Source organism: Gymnodraco acuticeps, unplaced genomic scaffold (genome assembly GCF_902827175.1).
Source record: "Gymnodraco acuticeps unplaced genomic scaffold, fGymAcu1.1, whole genome shotgun sequence".
Lineage (NCBI taxonomy): Eukaryota > Metazoa > Chordata > Actinopteri > Perciformes > Bathydraconidae > Gymnodraco > Gymnodraco acuticeps.
Genome location: NW_022992265.1, coordinates 865,088 through 884,790, shown reverse-complemented (window position 1 = coordinate 884,790; position 19,703 = coordinate 865,088).

The window sequence follows — 19,703 nt, the reverse complement described above, 5'->3', positions numbered from 1 at the left end:
ATGACCTCTAGAGATAACACCGCCTCGAGGGATTATTAGACAAGCACAAACACGTACTTCAGCCAAAACAAGAAATACGCTGTGACATTTGTTCTGATATCACCACAGGAGACACCCCCACACTCAGCTAATTAGGAAAGTAAATACCGCTTACCAAGCAGAATAATGTGAAGTTCAACTCAGGTGAGATTCAGTTAAGTGCCAATAAAAGTTTTCTTATAAAACTGTTTTACATAGCAGCACACGGAAGGTAACACACAGTCACACACTTAATTAATTTACAACATTCACATGAGAAATTATAAAAATATGACCATGGAGGCATGAAACGCAGTCATATTGAAACTTATTCATTTAAATGAGTAAAATAACATCTTAATGTAAGTGGATCATCTGCATAGAAATTCATCTTTGCTGGTTATTCCAATACTGTTTTTTGTCTTCTGTCTGAATCATAACACCGATGTGACTTGTTTACGGTGAATCTGCCCAAACTGTGAAGTGAAGCTGAAGCTCAGGAGAAAGTAAAGGTCAAAGGTCAGTATGTATATCCTTAAAATCATTCACACCATCACACCAGCTGACTAATGGCATCAGAGCTTCTCTTTCGTAACCGACCACTCCTCCTGTCATCTGAACAGCAAGCATTAACATGTGATTGGTCAGCGGGGAGCAACCCAGGATCATTACCGCCAATAAAGCTGCATGTGCATGAAGATTCAATCTGACAGTAGGGATAAAAGGTGAAACAAGGTGTATTCTTTTTTTGGAAAACCACCTCAATTCGACGACATGGATGAGGCCTTAGCTGATTTTATAAAACAATTTTAGAGATGAAATAAAATTAAATCAACCCTTATTTTCACTCGTGCTGGTAGAGACAGGGGAAATGTTGTTTTGTCTTCAGTTTTCAGTCTTCACTTCTTCCTCTGAAGCCGCGGGGGCAGCAGCCTTCAACTCCTGACCGGCGCTGCGTGAGTGCAGCACTGGCCAGTGTTAAGTCTCAGTAATTAAGACTTCACGCTGTTCGACTTTAAAAGCCCCTAAATAGGCGTCCCGCTGCCGCCTGCCCCCCTTTGTTGAAAGTAATTTATTCGATTTGACATGAGTTGTGCTTCACCCCATCCTCGCCCTACCCGCGTAACACACTCCAGTGTTGTGGTGGAACAATGGAGTTCCTCTCCATCTTTTGTCTCTCTTTTCCTTTGTCATCCCTGCTCTTGTATATGATCGTGGCTGTGTTTAATAAGGCCAAAAGTGCCTCAGCTTTAGATGAGGGCATAGACAATTAGGGAGTCAAGCGGTCAATCAGGGATCTATTGAAAGAAGAGAAACCAAGTCAAAGACAAATAGATGAACGCTGGAAAATAATTCTGCAGTTTCTTCCTTCTGTAGTGATCTTTGTCAATGTTTTTTTACTATATTTTACATTTAATTACTTAATTAGCTTCTTAATTTAGTTCAATTTGTTTTGATTATGTGACAAAGTACACTCATCCCCAAACCACATATTTATAAAATACTTTGTCGATATGTATAAAATGCAAAAAGGTTGAATTAAAACTCTATGGGGCATCCAATGACCAACTGTTTGTCGTGCTCTATGTGCCTTGTGTACGTAGGAACATGCCTGACAAAGGTCAAAACTCCACAACAAAATGATTGGATATTTCAAAAAAATAAACCGACAAATTAAATAAGTCAGATCATTTCCGGAAATAAACCAAGCAGTGCTGACAAACATGATCAAAATGTCAGGAAGTGAAATTAGCTAATGTGACAATATAAGTCATGAAATTAATCGGGCTGTACTCATGATGATGTAGACCTCTATCTGCTGAAGATATGTAAATGCTCCTACCGACCCTGCAGTAAATCAGAGCCATATATCAGATATGTTAAGGCTGCGCTGATGTTGTTGTAATAAAAAAGCACATGTACTGACTGTAGACCCGAGCCATGGTGATACATCATCCAGCCGAACAGCTGAGTGGGACAGGCTCATCTGTCCCAGTCAGGAGAGCTCTGGCTGTTAGATAAAAGACTGTGGAAGGAAGCCTGCGAAAACAAAGGTAGCAAACACCAATCAGAGCTAAACAGCTGTAGAGAGCATTACAAAATACACACCGGATGACTGATTCTTAATAAGTTTGCGTGGGCTGAGTGTGAGGAGAGATTTCATGGCCACTCATCTGCACCAAGGAACTAACAACAACAGCCTCTGGTGGTGGTCTGCTGGCTGCTGAGCTCTGACACTGGGGCAGGCAGCAGTCACATGACAAATGCCGTCACGTGCAAAAACGCACACAGTTGGTGGTAGCAGAGTGCCGGGTGGACGGCTGGTCCGGCTGTCAGACTGCATACACACGACCCAATGTCCAACTGTTCACAGGAAGCATGCCAAGGGGAGTGCTGGGTGTCTGCTCAGCCGGATCAGAGGCTGCTTCTTGGGCCTTTTGGATGTCACAGACTGACGGACACAAGCAGGTGAAGGAAACAGCTTTAACACTAAAAATACCAACAGACAACAGCAGACAGGCAGACAGACGTACAGATGTCCCTGAAAGTGATAAATTATGGGATTCTTATGTCATTGTGAAATCTTTGGGATGGCAATGTGGTTTGGTCATTCCACAACTTTGGTACAGACTGAAATACTGTATCTATCTGGTGGATTGCCCCTGAAATGTTGTACAATCATTCATGTTCCCCAGAGGATGAATCATAATAACTTTGATGACTTTTCCGCTAACTCTAACCATAAGGTTACTACCTGTTGTTTAGAGTACGTTTCATGACAACAACTGGACATATTAAAAATATATTATAGATGCTTGTGGACCACCACAATGTTTTGCTATGTTCACAACATCATAATCTCCACATATGGTGAATGGATAGGGGCACAGTCTCCTACAGACATTCATGGTTCTTAGAAGATGGATTTAAATTACTTTTGTGAACATGTGGTTTTTCCTTTAGCATTGCTAGTACGTGGATGTGTTTGGTTCAAAGTGAATTGTCTGGAAAAGGATTGTATAGATTTTCAGGAAATTTGGTAGAGCTATTCACTGTTCCCAGAGGATGGATTGTGATAACTTTCATCCATTGACTTCTCTAGCGCAATCATCAAATGTATAATTGTGAAAAGAATACTGATGATATTACCATTTGCTTCAGCTGTACTTTGTATCTAGCGCTATTCATGTGAGCACACTCACTTGTAAATGTGAAGATTGTAAACATTATAGCTTAGCATTGTAAATATCAGCCTGTTAGCTTGCTGTCGATAGCAATCACCTCAAACCACTGCTGTGCCTGTGTGCAGCCCCACAGAGCTGCTAGCATGGATCTTATTCTTGGTACTTGCAGAATGTAAACTTCCTCCGGACACTTCCCATATGTTTCCAGCATACATAAAGTTGCAGATTCAGTTCAATCCTAGCTGTATTTAAGCTTCATTCAATTGTGTGTTGTTTCCTTGAATACACCCTATGGACATTTCCCATGGACCATTGCATTGTTTTGCAGGGATTAAAATTCACTGAAGATTATATCTGCTCCAGCACTGCAGAACAATGCTGGGGGGTGTGGGGGTCTCCCTGTCACAGGCCAGTAAGATGGATGCCCACCCATTCTGATCAGAGCCTGTGGCATGCCATGAGCCCAATTAGAGGTTGATCCATAAGAAACACTCACAGGTAAAACCATGTAACTCCCTGCCCCTTGCACTCCAACATGTGCGTGTTTTAGTCTTTAAAGGGCCCTGTTACAGGAGTGGGAGGCAGAGATGGCGGCTCTGCCAAAGAGAGGAATGATCCTATGGATATTTTCTTACCATACTCTATCTGTATGTTTATACTTTATATATTAGGCCCTAGAGAAAACCACTCTATCATCCCAATTTAATTTCAAATTGTGCAATAAGATATGCTGCTCTCAGGACTTTTCTGTAAACTGTCTCTGGTAAACTTTCTGAGTCAGCAAAGAGAAACGCAGGGGCTCTGGAGCAGCAAGCTAAGTAATAATAAAGCTAAACGGCTGCAGAGCGGGCTGGGAACACACAATCTGATCTGTGAATGGCCACTCAGTGCTATCCAGGGAAACAATGTGGCTCACCGATGAAAACCTTCATTGTCTTTGCTCTCAGTCTCAGAGGAGTCGCTGCACAAAAAGGGCTTTGTCACAGTGCCCAACCTCTCACCAGTCAGCTGCAAACAAGTCAAATGTACTGCCCAAAGGTGATGCGTAGGAGGTTTTATAAACATGTCAGGATTTTAATCAAAAACATTGGATATTTATTTCTGTCTGTGATAGAAAAAATATGTTCTTTAACCAGCCACATGAAGCAGATAAATTGTGCGTGACTGTCATAGATGATTCACTTCATTAATGAAATGCTCCCATTTTACATCACAATGAAAACCGTACACTTGTGGCTTGTAAATCACAAAAGGCAGAGTGAAACAGTAGCAACTTTCAAATAGAGCCGAGGCTGCAGGCTTTTTCTGTATTCCTTTTATTTTACTTCGAAAGATAAACAAAATTCAAGGTTTTTTTGTTTGTTGTTTTTTGTATTGTTTGGATTCGCCTGTGGATGTTTAAAACACTTTGTGTAGAGCTTTGCTTATTTGTTTAGGTCGGTTTTGTTTAGAGAGAAAATATATATAGAAAATGAAGTATTGAAAACAAACAAAGAAAAAAACAGTGTGGTCTGACACTTGAATGCCACAGTCTAAAAATAAAAACGTTGACAATCTAAATGATGGGTCATTTTAGTATCTCTCTGCTGGTGTGACAGTTCATTGGAAAAAGAGTTTGCCCAGTTATTGTCATGAAATCTTAGAACCTAAATCCTGCAACATATTTTGTTTTGGCCACATAGGGGGGCAGAAACAGTGATATGTTATTAGCTGTTAAGTTGGTATTGCACATTAGGGCCTATTTACACATCTAGCTAACATTATTCTTTATTCTGAGTCAGGTTTCAATTTCACCATGGTCAATATTTAATTCTACTTGAAGCTCTATTTTTGGTATGTACCGCCAACCACTATTTTTTCTGTAAAATATAGCTAAAAAATAGTTAACTGCAAATGCTGCAAAACCATAGAAGAATGACGTTAGGTAGTAATTTGATACATTGTAAAGGTAAAACAAATGTGTGGGTAAACTAGTGCCATACTTTATCTGCTGGGAAAGATGGTGTTAGAATAGAACGTTCCAAAACATTGACTAAATGAACCCTGCAGTGAGATGGTTTTGTTAATAGACATAATTCACACTTTTATCCCTTAAATGGGCAATCACATAATGTTTTCTATTTTAAACATAACACCTATATTACACCCATATTACACATTAAGACACTATTACAGACCTATTACACAGTAATCGCACGCACACTATCATTAGACCCATATTAAAACCATATAACACCCTAATTACACTGTTATTACACCCATTTTACAAATTGACAAAGTGTGTCAAATGACTGTATCCCTAACCTCTTAAGCCCCACGGACCCGAGCTCGGGTCCGAAAATGCTATATATGTAGCAACAGTGCTATATCTGAAGTGTCATTCATGAAACTATTAATATTCCATACCCATCTGACCGGAGGAAACTTGGCTAACTGACGATACGAAGAAAAAAATGTTTTTCAAAAAAGAAGTCTCACAAGAAGCCTCTAAATGAGCCCATGTCAAAAACGGGCAATTGCTATGTCTGCTCATAACTCACAAAAACGATCATTTATAATTCATACTTTCCGCACAAACAACACATTTTCTGAAAACTGAGATTCCACAGATTCCATGGGTATACGCCCCATCACTACAGGCACAACATTAACCGAGCTGGCAGCCAGAACATAGCAAGTAAACAATATCAGTTTTCAAATCCATGACAATAATTAGGTCTTACCTTGGCTGTTTTCTGATCAAAAGTTGTGCTCAAAGGAATAAAAACGCTGCTCAGGGTTAATCCAATGTCTCTTGTCACTTTAAAATGATTACTGATAATCAATTATTTCACTCACGGCAGAAGAGTAGGTCCAACGATTAACAGTCCGTGGCTTCAGCTGCGGGAGATGCAGGTTACGCATAGCTCCCCCTCCGCAGGCGTAACGTATTTACGTAATTTGAAACTGCTACTCGATTCGATTGGCTCTAACGATTAAAAAAAGGTGTCAATCACCCAAATCGACCAATGAGTTCCAGAGATAGGAGCTTGCGTAAGTATAAATAAAGGCAGTATAGCTGGTTTACGCACGTCCCACTCTTTTTACGCAGCATACTAGGCTATAGCATAGCATACCCGCGGCGACAGGAGAGCAGAGAACGGCAGATCGATCAGCGAAACAGCAGGATTTGTTTTCTTTGTCTTCATTGTAACAATGGCAGCCAGAAAGAGGACTTTTTTGTCCGTCGAGGAGGCATTGGACATCGTATTTCAGGACTCTCCGTCGGAAGATAGTGATCTCGTCACGCACAAAGGGGACAGTAATGACTCTGATTATGAACCTCCGTCACCGGAAAGGTAATCTCTCTGTTTGTATCTATTACTTATTTATTTGGTGTAAGAGTATTCATCTGTTTTTATCTTTTTGTTATTTATTTGGTGTAAGAGTGTATTCATCTATAGTAATTTCACACACGTGACAATAACACGACGGCATCCATCTTGTGATATAATGTTCTTTCACACACTCAACAACAAAGAAGATGGATGCCGTTTCTTGTTCTTGTTGTTGAAAAATACAAGACATGTTGAATTAAACACGGCATTACATTTCATTTAGCTGACGCTTTTATCCAAAGTGACTTACAACTATATATATATATATATATATACATACTACAGTGCTGGAATTGGGCCGGTACTCACCGGTACGCAGTACCGGCACTTCTGGTTCTGACCCATGGCGTACCGGCACTTCTTGCTCAGTACCGGCATGCTGGCGGTACTCCGGTACTCATGCACCGTGCCAGTACTCAACACTCTATCGCCGTTCTTATTATACATCCATATATATATATACAGCCGCCCGGTACTCAGTAGATGCGTCATGAGGTGCCGAACGGACATTCTCATCGCTCTAACCGCTGGAGTTTCACAGCGGCTGTCAGCTGTTTACTCCTGTCATTCAAACAGAACGTGCTGGAGAGGGGGCGGGGCTTATCTTCTCCATGTAAATACTGTGGTGGAAACGACTATGTCAAAATTAACCTATTTGACCGTGATTTAGTAGTAATACACGTTTCAAAATAATAATAATAATAATAATGCCGAAGTAACAACATACTGAAAACTGTTAGTAAAACCATGTTTTAATGCTTTACAATTTACATTCCTAGATGCACGTGTGTTGTGTTTATGCAGTGCAACTCCCACCCAGTGGGTGGCTATGTAGAGTGATAGAACAGAGCAGGCACGCCCCCGAGAGAAGGAAAGCAAGTCACGTCACAAATTAGCATTTCTAAAATGTTAGCGTGGATTAATAAAAGTGCAAAAAGACAGCGGTTGTCGCCGGAAGAAACTTCAAATACAGAGAATGCTGTGCCTGTGTTGGAAATGGTGTCTGATGGGGAGCTTTCTTTGGTTGATCCTCCTGCTCCAAGTTCTAGTGCATTAGCATTAGCACTAGCTCCGCCGCCTCCTCCAGAGCCTCTAACGTTAGCTGCTGCTGCTGGCGCAACTGCCACCACCAACACCGGGCAAAGCGATGCACCTGACTGCTGGACAACGGACCAGGTGCAATATTTTTGCAAGACCAATGCATGGCTCCTTCTTAAAGATAAGAAGCTAGGATGTCGGATATGCAGAGATGTCAAATCTTTGGGAATACACACTGGACAAGGACTGAAACTGTCAACTGAATGGGGTGAGTGTGCAGTGTCTCATTTCGGTGTTGACAAGGGCAAACCACAAGCTAGCCTGAGAAAAAAAATCAAAGAACATAAATAATCACAAGCCCATGTAAAAGCTGCTGACATCCTTACATCTGCTTCACGTGAAACTATTCAACATCAAGTGCAGTCTATGCATACATCTGAATTAGACACCACTATCAGAGTTTTTCGAACGGCATATAAAATTGGCAAACATAGCCGGCCATTCACAGACATGCCAATTGATTTGAATGTACAGAAACTGAATGGGCTGAACGTGGGCAGGGTTTTGCACTCCAATAAAACCTGTGGCGAAATCATCGACCACATAGCTCATGAGCTGAAGAAAAAAATGGCAAAAGACATTACAGAAAACCAAAGAAAACTCTGTGTTTTGGTCGATGAATCTACCACTATTAGTGGTAAAACGGTGCTTGTTGTGTGTCTACGCTCAGCATTAGCTGATGCTGAGCCCGAAATGTTTTTTTGGGAGCTGATCGAGTTGGATGGATCAACGGCTGATGACATCACAAAGGCGTTAATGGAGTGTCTTGGAAGAGATTTTAACGAGGACTTTTTAGGTCAGTGTTTCGTTTCTTTTGCATGTGATGGGGCTTCAGTCATGCTAGGGAAGAGAACAGGCGTTGCTACCCAGTTGTGTAGTAAATTCCCAAGCCTGTTTGTGTGGCACTGCTCCAATCATCGTCTAGAGCTGGCAGTTGGGGATGTGGTCAAGGAGGTCTCAGGGCTCAATCATTTCCAGATCTTTTTTGACAAACTCTATTCCTTGTTCCATGCCTCCCCCCAAAAATCAGAGGCAGTTAGCGCAGTGTGCGCAAGCAGTCGGACAGCGTCTCCTGGTGATAGGGCGTGTTTTGTCCATCCGCTGGGTGGCTTCAAGTGAAAGGAGCGTCAGAGCAGTCTGGGAAAACTACCGAGTGCTTCATGATCACTTCACAAATGCTGCAAACGACACGAGCAGGGATTCCAGAGACAGAGCAAAGTACAAGGGCCTGGATGATGTGCTCACATCTGCAACGTTTGTCAGCAATCTGGGACTGATGTACGATGCGCTCACAGAGCTCAGCGACCTCTCTCGGCAACTCCAAAAAAGAGAGATGACACTGCCTACAGCAGATAGGCTCTTAACTCGAGAAATACGAGTTTTTGAATCCATGGTCACCATGCCTGGCCCACACATGACTACAGTTCATACAGCTCTAGCTGAGAAGTCCTTCAAGGGTGTTGCCCTGCGTGAGAATGGCAGGCTTGTACAGATTCATGCAGGTCAGTTTTTTCCGCAGTATGGTAGAGAATCTGAGACACAGAATGACTTCCACAACCTCCTCTCATGTCAGCACAAGAGAAATCCCATTACATGGCCGGGAGGCCCGGGACAATCAGCTAATCCAGGACATGAAAGTTATCCATCCTGGAAGTTGGCCTGAAGAGGAGTTAGACGTACAGTATGGGGACGTAGAGGTGCTACGTTTGTGCGAAGTGCTGAAAGTGGACAGAAGAGAGACTGTTCAGGGCTTTCGCGAATACAAGGAAACCAGGGCATCCCGTACACCTGCTGCCATGGAGCCTCTACTGAAAGCAGTCCGAACCATCGCTGTCTCCACTAGTGAGTGTGAGCGGGCATTCAGCTGCATGAACGATATCCTTACTGCAAAAAGGAATGCTCTCTCTGTCAGCCGACTGTCCAGCCTGGTTTTCATTAAATGTAATGGACCATCACTAGGACAGTTCAATCCGGAACAGTATGTGAGGTCCTGGCTGGCAAAGGGAAGGAGAAGTGCTGATGAAAGAGCCTGTCCAGCTCCAGCCCCTGATACTGATGTCCCCAAGGCCTTCTGGAGCCTTTTCTAACAATGTGAAGTATATTGCAAAGCAGCTCACCCAGTGAGAAGACTTTTGGCATAATGTGCCGATTTGTACAGATCCTGGAGATAGAAGGACTTCAGACCAACCAGGGAGTTATCTGATCAGCTTGGTGTTCAATGTAACTCTTTACCATGGCTCAGACTTTGTTACTTGCAGTTACAGTTTCTCATTTTAGATTGTGCAAATTTTGCATTTGTTTTTACATGTTCTTTGTTCATGCTCTTTATCATTTTTCTGAGTTGGAAAGTTAGATTGCATCATAGTTTACTTTATACATATTTGTATTCTTCAGTGGTGAAGTATATTGCAAAGCAGCTCAGCCATGTGAGAAGACTTTTGGCACTTTTTCGTTTGTCGTTTTCTGAGTTGGAAAGTTAGATTGCATTCAAAATGTACAGAAATACTTAATTTTGTTAAAGCTTTTTATAAAAAATGCTTCTGACCAGAGCTTTGTTTCCTTGTCATTAATGTTGAACACCACCAGAGGGGCTCTCACCTGAAAGGTCTCTGCTTCATGTGTCTTCAGCAGAAGATCTAGACTTTGATTGCTATATTTTCAGTTAATATTGACCTTACTGAGCTTTAGCCATATCCGCTGCCTATCATAAAAAATGTTAAGTACAGTGAACCTTTCTAAAATATACAGTAGTAAAGAGACAAACCCACCAGCATTATAGTAGCCAAATTCTTGTTTGTGGGCTGTATATATAAAATTGACTTGAAAAAGTTGCTGATTTTAGAGTACTGGCACCTTTTTCATTCCAATTCAAACACTGTACATACACACACATATATATATATATATATATATACACACACATATATATGACAGACAGAATATTAATATTAAATATTGAACAGATTATATGAACCCCGTCTCACATAATTTACACGGTATACATTTTGAGTGATATAATGTTATTTCACACACTCAAAATTGATGTTCTGCTGTTGTTGTAGAGAAATTATTTCTGATTTGAGTTACATTTTTTAAAGTACAAGCCAGAGAATTAATCTATTTTTCCACATTTGTTTTCACAGTGAGGAAGCCGATGAGGATATGGCTTCTGGATGCCCGAGTATTATGGGGAAGATGCCACCAAGGTCAGGAGGGTACTGCAGGAGGTGCTCTGATGCTGGCAACTGAAGGGTGAAGACACCTGTGTACTGCAGGAAGTGTCAGGTCCCTCTGTGCTTCACTACCAAAAATAACTTTTACAGGGCATGGCATGACTTACTGGAGTAATACTGTAACATTCAGGGTTTGTATAAAGTTTTTTTTTTACCCAAAAAATGCTTGTTGTATAGTGTGTTGCTAATTTTTTTAATAAATCTGCTCCAGTTGGAGTCAAATGTTTCCTCATTTTTATTGTACAAGTAACATGCATCTCATGCAAAGAGGGAACTTTCCACACACACACACACACACCACACACACTTAATTTTTAATTTTTAAAAAACTGTATTTTTTTTTTTATGGAATGAATACCTATAGTGATAATTAAATGTTGTACAATGATTTTTACAGTCTGGTACCTGAAAAAGGTTAAATGGCACTGATGGAACCAAATGTGCCCAAAGCTTAGTCCGCTTGGACTTTTTTTTGCTAAATCTCTCTAAAGGTCAATTCTCACTTGTTTTGCCTCAATCTTGATACAGGGTACTTATTATATGTTATACTTTGGATTCCTAAAGCTTTTAGGCTACTAACCCATCATTCAAGGGTGGTTTTCACTATAAGTAATGGGTTTTATTTGGGCGGAGACAAAAATGTACACTTTTTGACTATGTTCCATCTGGATTTACTCTGACACTGAAACATCTTTATTGATTCTGACACTTCTACATCCAACTCACAGATGTGACCTTGCTTTGATAAAATAAATTATTCATATAACCCTTTTAGAAGTTAAGTTATAGTCCTTTGTTTTGGGCATGTCATTTTCGAGCCTGAAACCTGAAAAACAGGCTTGGGGCTTAAGAGGCTAAGGACAGACACCATCTGAGGGATAATCTAAATCAAAATGAATTCTAAAGAAAGACATACAATTATAAAATGTCAACTTATCAGAATTTTTCTATAAAGTAAAACCACCAACTGCTTCTGAACAAACAGAGATGTTTACCCCCCCCCCGGCGGTACTCACAGCACTGTCGCTGGAGCCACACGGAGACCAAATGGGTCGTATCCGCTACAGTTCTCTATCTTATAGACCAGGGGTCCCCAAACTTTTTCCTGTGAGGGCCACATAACTTTTCCCTTCTCTGATGGGGGCCGGGTCAGTTTGTAACAGAAAAAGTGTGACGATCGCATGGGTGTCTAAACGTAAACATTTATTGTTTTCTAGAAAGCCACACATAACCAAATATTAATAACCCTTTCCGGGATCTTCACAGAAAAAAAGTCAGGAAATAAATAATAACACTATTAATGAAATAAATAACACTATTTATGAAATAAATAATAACCAAATAACCCTCTCTGGGTTCTTCACAGAAAAAAAGTCCATTGAAAATTACTGTAACTTTCTGTTGTGCCGTGCACAATCTTAACAGGTAAAAGTTTAGCTTAGTTGTCAGAGCAGAATCTCTCAAAAATAAACGTGGATTTACGTTAAAAAAACTATTTTTTCGGGGTTCGGGTGTTTTGTTTGATTTTAAACAAACAAAGTCTTGGCTTTCAGAATATGAAACTTTTATTTCCAATTTATTTATTTCTCACTCGCAATCTGCTCTTCCGCAGCGCCGCCCCCCCCTCACTCCGCTGAAATTATGAATGTAAGAGTATAGTAATCATAGATAACACTGCAGGGTCCGTTACAGTTTGTTTTCATCTGATTTCAATTAAACAAAGTCTTGGCTTTCAGAATATTAAACTTGTTTCGGCAAATTCAGATGATAAATACAACTTTGAAGCTTCGGCATAATTACAAGCGGAGAACGGCAGGCATAACAACAGCCGGTGTTTCTCGTGAGTGTTTTCCCCGGGAAAACAAACACAATACACACAAATGCAAAATTACACAAGCACACACACTCACACACACACACACACTCGCGAGCTTCCCCTCCAAACGAAAATATCTTCCCTCGGTAGTATTTTGATCATTTGCTCCGCTAATAATCAATCAGATCGATGGATTCCAGAGAAGAGACAACTTTGAAGGCCTTTTTCTCAAAATGATGACTCGGTGACAGTCATTATATAATGTGACATATTTCGCTTAATATTTGAAGTACAAAAACAATCCTGATATCATTAGAAAGCTAGGAATATCCTCTTTCCAACAGTGTATACAACTCAAAAGGTGTCTTCGGGTCAATGCGACTGATTTCGATAGAGCAGGTCACAACATTTTGACAGGGGCTAGTCTAGGATTCGCGTGGCCAGACTAAAATTTTAAAAAATCATAATGCGTCTCTGGTATTGTTCAGGGGGCCGGGCCAAATGTGGAGGCGGGCCGTACCCGGCCCGCGGGCCTTAGTTTGGGGACCACTGTTATAGACGGTTCGTCCACACAAGGCCGACAGGGAAACGCGGGAAACGATAACGGGTCCCACTCCCAAGGTGGGTAGATCTGAGGACGCAGAGCTCTGGGGGGCCAAACGGCTCCGGCCCCCCAGAGCGCTGCGTCCTCAGATCTACCCACGCGGGGGCCCCGCGTCACCTGCGTCATTGCTGATGTGTTTGGCCAACAACAACAATGGCGGATCACAGGGTTGCTTTCGTGCTCCAGACGCTACTGACCATGCTACAGATGTTAGTGCAAAAATCTACAGCTCCTCTACCACAACCATCAGCAACAAGTGGAAATGGAGAACTACACTTCCTTTTCCCGCCGGAGAGGACACTGGCGTTGACTGTTCGCCGCTTCTCCGCCTCTGTTGCCCTCTATCACCCTCAGCTACCATTCGTTCTCGCAAAACTTTCGAATTGGACTACTGCCCTGCATTGCACATCTTTACTGTACTGCACATTGTTTTTAATTTTAACTTATTTTAGACTTCTGCCTCCGTTGCCGGCTGCCCTCACTCAGCCATCAAAGTGCCGGGTGGCTATTGCTATCTGCTACATCGCCTACTTGTCTGTCTCCGTCCCACGCAACAACCGTGGACTCTCTCTGCCTCCTGCCTTCATCTCCGGGGTACATCTGTCCCGTCCCGCTGTTCACATCCTCCTGCCATGTCGTGGATCTTCCTCGTCTCCACAACAATCCCCCACCTCTGTGCACCTAGCCCGCTAGCCGCTATCGCTGCTAACACACTGCTCCCAGCATTCCCGCCTGTCATCATGCTGAAATACTCCATCTCATAGCTTCTGTCATTCACCAACTCCTCCACTCCGTCTTCCATCTCAGTCATCAGACAGCTTGGACTCCTTCGTCGACCCCGCTACATTCACCGAAGCACCCGCCTCAGTTTTGTTTACTTTCAGCACGGACAATCCATAGCATCCATCTGCTCTACCCAACGCACTGTCGCACACCTGACGCGCCATCAGAACGCAACTCCTACTGCTCCTCTCTCCCCCGCTCACCTACACTCCCAGCTGCATGAAATACCTGGAGCGGATCCCACTCCCCTCCGCCTCCCAACACATATAACAAGCCATTTCTCCCCACCATCAAGCCCCCCTCCTCTGCTCCACTGCCCCCCCTCTCGTGCCCACCCCCACGCTGCTATCCTGGCCAACCTCATACCTCTCCAGTCTGCCACCACCCCTCCAACCCCCCACTTGACCAATTTTGCCCTCCTCAATATCCGGTCACTTAACAATAAAGCCCACATCCTCCACGAAATAATTCTGGACAAATCCATTGACTTCCTTCTGCTCACTGAAACCTGGCAACAACCCAATGACTTCTTCTCCCTCAATCAAACATCCCCCCCTGGTTTTAATTACATCACTAAACCCCGCCCCTCACGCCGTGGTGGTGGGCTGGCTGTCATCTACAACCAGAACATCCGGACTACAGAACTCACTCTCCCCTCAGTACCATCCTTCGAATTCCTCGCCTTCAAAGCCCCTCCCTCACTGACAGTTATCCTCATTTACCGCCCCCCGAAACCACACCCCTCCTTCCTCTCTGATCTCACTGAACTCCTCACCATTGCTTCATCCCTCTCCCCAAGTCTGTTACTCCTCGGCGACCTCAACATCCACATGGACTCCCCCACCTGCAAACTCGCTTCTGAATTCTCCTCCCTTCTGGACAATTTCTCATTTACCCAATATGTCACCTTCCCCACCCATGATAAAGGACACATCCTTGACCTTGTCTGCTCCACCAACCTCCCAGTACTCGACCTCCACCCCTGCCCCTTTCCCCTCTCTGACCACAAACTCATACAGTTCACCAACGCCTCCCCTGTCCGCCACCCCCCCCCCATCCAGGAACATCACCTTCCGTAATTTATGCTCTGTCGATCCCCAGCACCTATCCTCTACTCTCCCCCTGGACTCGAACCTCAGCTCACCCGATGAACAACTCAACCACCTTAATTCCACCCTACTCGCCTCCCTCAACAGCCTGGCCCCCCTCAAAAGGAAAAATGGCACTTTTAAAACCTCCTCACCCTTCCTGCTTACCCAACTCCAGGATATCGGTATCGAAGGTACTGCACTCAGGTGGCTCCAGTCCTACCTCTCCGACAGATCCTACTTCATCTCCCTCAACAACCACTCCTCTGCCAGAGCTTCAGTCACCCAAGGTGTTCCCTCTTCATCATCTACATCCTCCCCCTGGGTCAGATTCTCCGCCAATACAACCTGGACTTTCACTGTTACGCTGACGACACACAGATTTACCTCAGCACCAAATCCCCCCACAACCCCCCCCTCACCCACATCGAATCCTGTCTGAGTGCAATAAAATCCTGGATGCAACACAACTTCCTCAAACTCAACAGCAATAAAACTGAACTCCTCCTCATCGGCTCCAAATCCACCCTCAGCAAAAACCCCAACCTGACAGTCACCATTGATGGCACCCCTGTTTCCCCCTCCACCCAGGCATGCAACCGTGGCGTTATATTTGACCCCACACTCTCCCTAGAGCCCCACATCCGTCAAGTTGTAAAAACCTCATTTTTCCACCTCCGCAATATTGCCAAACTCCGTCCCTCTCTCACCCGCCCTGCAGCTGAGCGACTCATTCACACCTTCATCTCCTCCCGCATTGACTATTGCAACTCACTCCTCTACGGCATCAGCACTACATCCCTCAATAGACTCCAGTGTGTCCAGAACGCAGCCGCCAGACTCCTCACCCACACCAAATCATGGCATCACATCACCCCGGTCCTCAAAGAACTCCACTGGCTCCCCGTTTCACACCACATCCATTATAAACTCCTGGCCCCCCCCCCCCCCCCCTACCTCACTGACCTCCTCATCCTCTACCAACCACCCCGGTCCCTCAGATCCACCTCAGCCGGTTTGTTTTCCATCCCCAAGGCCAAACTCCGGAGCTTCGGGGATAGAGCCTTCTCTGTGGCAGCCCCGAAGCTCTGGAACTCCCTCCCCCAAGACCTCCGTGAGTCTGAGTCCCTCATCCTGTTCCAGTCCCGCCTCAAAACCCACCTCTTCAACTCTGTATCCATAAGCCCCGCCCCCCCCTCTCAACCAACTTCCTCCTGACTGCTTTTCTGTTTTGTTTTGTTTCTTTTTGGTTTTGTTTGTCTACCCTCCCTCCCAAATGTAAAGCGTCTTTGGGTTCAAGAAAAGCGCTATAGATAATTTATTATTATCATTATTACACGAACTACATGTTGCTAAATCCACCGCGGAGAATAAACAGAAGGGCAACCAGGCAACCATGGAAACCATGCTCGGGGGGTCTTATTCGCTGCTTTTGGTGTATTTTGTGACAGAAGTACAGCGCCACTTACAGGCCCGGCATATGTACTACAGTGTTTCCAGCGGGTCGCGCGTTCTCGTGTGGACGGACACGTTTCTTGAGCCGATTCCGTGTGGACGGAAGACTTTTTTGATATTGAATGCGGTTTGTTTTCGTGTGGCTCCAGCCTGAGCCCCAGGTGCTGCTGCCATGAAGCCTCACACACTTCACACAAGAAGAGGGCCAGCGAGACCGCAGGCCATGTGACAACATTTTTGTTGTAACTGCTCCGCACTCTCCCACCCTCTGCAGCATTTCATTATTTCCAAACCCATGAATTTAAACAATTTGTCTGTTCAGCTCAGTCAGCTGTGGCCTTTGAAGTGAGCCCCCGGTGCTGCGTTCGTGTTCATTAGCTAACAATCAGTGTTTTTGGAGAGGAGGAGGGTAGGAGCACAAAATAGTAGAGGCCACCACTCTCTCCTTCAGTGTGAATTAATACATCATGAAAGGTAACATAAGAGGCGTGTGGCGCAGTGGATAGAGCCTTGGTGTTGTGATCAGGGGAGCACAGGTTCAAACCCCACTGCAGTCAGCATGTCGTTGTGTCCTTGGGCAAGACACTTCACCCCAAATTGCTCCTGTGGGGATTGCCCACAGTATTGAGTATGTAAGTCGCTTTGGATAAAAGCGTCTAACAAGTAACATGTAATGTAATAAGAAGAAACACTGGTACACTGGCAGTGAAAAAAGAAAACATGCATTTTTACAAGAATTCTTTCAAAAGGTTAAAGTTAGATGCAGACACCCATGTTGACTTTTGGGTGGGGTCCTAAAGAATGTTGAAAGTACCTGCTGCTGTTTTACGAGGTAACAAAACTAAACACATTTGCTGACGGATTCATTAAGTGTTAAAAAGAATGCCCCTTGCAGCCATCTGCCAAATACTTAAGAAAGGAAAAAGAGAGGTAACCCAAGCCCACCAACACAGCGTTATTTACCCACACTGCCTGCACAAACATGCCGACGGTAGCAGTGATGGATTAGGCCGGGGTTATCCCAGTCAGGCAACACCATGATAATAGAGTGAGTGCTTTTGCGCCGGGGCGACGTGGACGATGAAGTGATGAAAGTGAAGTCCAAGAAGGGAGATTTCTGTCCAACATGCCACAGAGGATTAAGTATCTGGTTTCTCCCCCTGCTCGTAATCTGGACCGGAGGGGGCAAATGTCACTTTGCTAAACAACACATATTGATAGTGGTGGTGTCACCTCCAAAGCCAGGTTAACACTGGGGGTTTACCACAGGCACTTAGAGAGGGAGGGCTTGGATTAGGGATGCCATTGTAAATTCCTTTGTAAATGTTTTGAGCGCATCATTTCAATGTGATAAATTCACAATATTCAAGGAGACACATCTTACTCTCTGAGCACTGATGAAGGACAGGAGGGAGTTGTGGGTGGTCAGCCGCCGCCCTGCTCAATGCAGGTGCGATAAAAAAAAGAAAGCCTCACTCGCTTCACTCTGTGAACCGGTGATGAAGAGGGTGCTGAGTTAGACAGGATGGAGAGCTGTGTGAAATGGGTCAGTTAGTTACTATCACAGGTGTGGACAGTGGAAGAGGCTGAAGTGACAGAGACTGATGACCACAGGCTGAAACACTGAAACATCTCTACCACGTCGCTACTGGAGAGAAAACTATCTAAACGCATATGTGAAAGGCGCTAGTACAAAGGCGCACGTCCAAAGAAGTATGGGAAAGCCTCAAACAAAACTCTAATTTAATCATTTCAACGATTCAGATCAATGTTTTAGCAAACAGACTAAAATACAGCAGTCTGGTATTTACACCAACTGGGACAGGTGCTACAAATCAGGGCAATCCCAGAGGCCGTCTGGGACCTAACACAAGTCCATATAATCAAGATATATACCAGTTCAAACAGGGACACCTGTCTTCTTATATGAAAAGAGGTAAAATAATATATAATACATCAAAACAACAATAGCTGATCAGTATTCTTTGGTTGTCTCCAGCCAAAAAAAGCAAAAAGCTGCATGCTGTAGAAGGAATCTGGGAAGTTTAGAGTCAAAATCTTTTTCTTTTATTCCCCTTAATGTATAGAACAGCCGTAAAGAGAAAGTGAAACAGAAGGGATGACATGCAGCAACGATGGCAGCACATTTTTTATTGAGCATTTTTAAAATAAAAGACTTCCAGCTCATTCTCAACCTTTGACCGAGCAGATGACAAAACCAGTCCAGCTCAAGTCCATTTAGTTGCTGTCCTTTTTGATTGATTAAGAAACTTACAAATCCATTGCATTTTGGAAAACTCCATCTGCTGAAATATGTGGTGGCAATGGATGAACAGCTACAGTACTAATTGGACGGGCCTTGAAGTTAAACTGTTTTGTTAACTACTGTTTCTAGGTCAAACATTGCTGCAGGATTGCCCAAAGCCTCAAAACGAGTTAGCATTTTAGCACTTCAGGTTACCTCATCTTAAAGTCAATTGATTTTTTTAATTGAGTTTTTGGTTAGATGCTTGAAATAAGGTCTACGATTAATGATGCTTAAGATGTTTTATTGTTTTACTCAAGAACATAAAATAAATCGGTTAATATCCCACTCGTGAATTTTGAAACTTTGATTTCTCTTAACAAAGGTGGTTGTTCAACGTTATCTCAACGCAGACCTTATTTCCTAGAATAATCAAAAATCAAAAAGATAAAATGGCTTTATGTCAAGGATACCAGTGCACTAATAACTTCCAGGTGCCTAGAAAATATGTCGTGCCTGAAGCATTGTGCAATGTGGTCAGGAAAAGGTTGTAAAAGAAGACATTTTCATATCACTGCAAACAACAACCCATTAAATAACTGAAACTAAAGATTGTGACATTAATCAAAAAGGTATTTTCTGCAGGGGCTCTGTATTATGTTTATTATACTACATTACATTTTATTTGTTTGACGCTTTTATGCAAAGAGACTTTCAATAAGCGCAAAATGAAGATACGTACAAACTCAAAAAAGCAAGAATCCTAAAGTACATTCGCTTTCAATACAACAAACTGTTGCG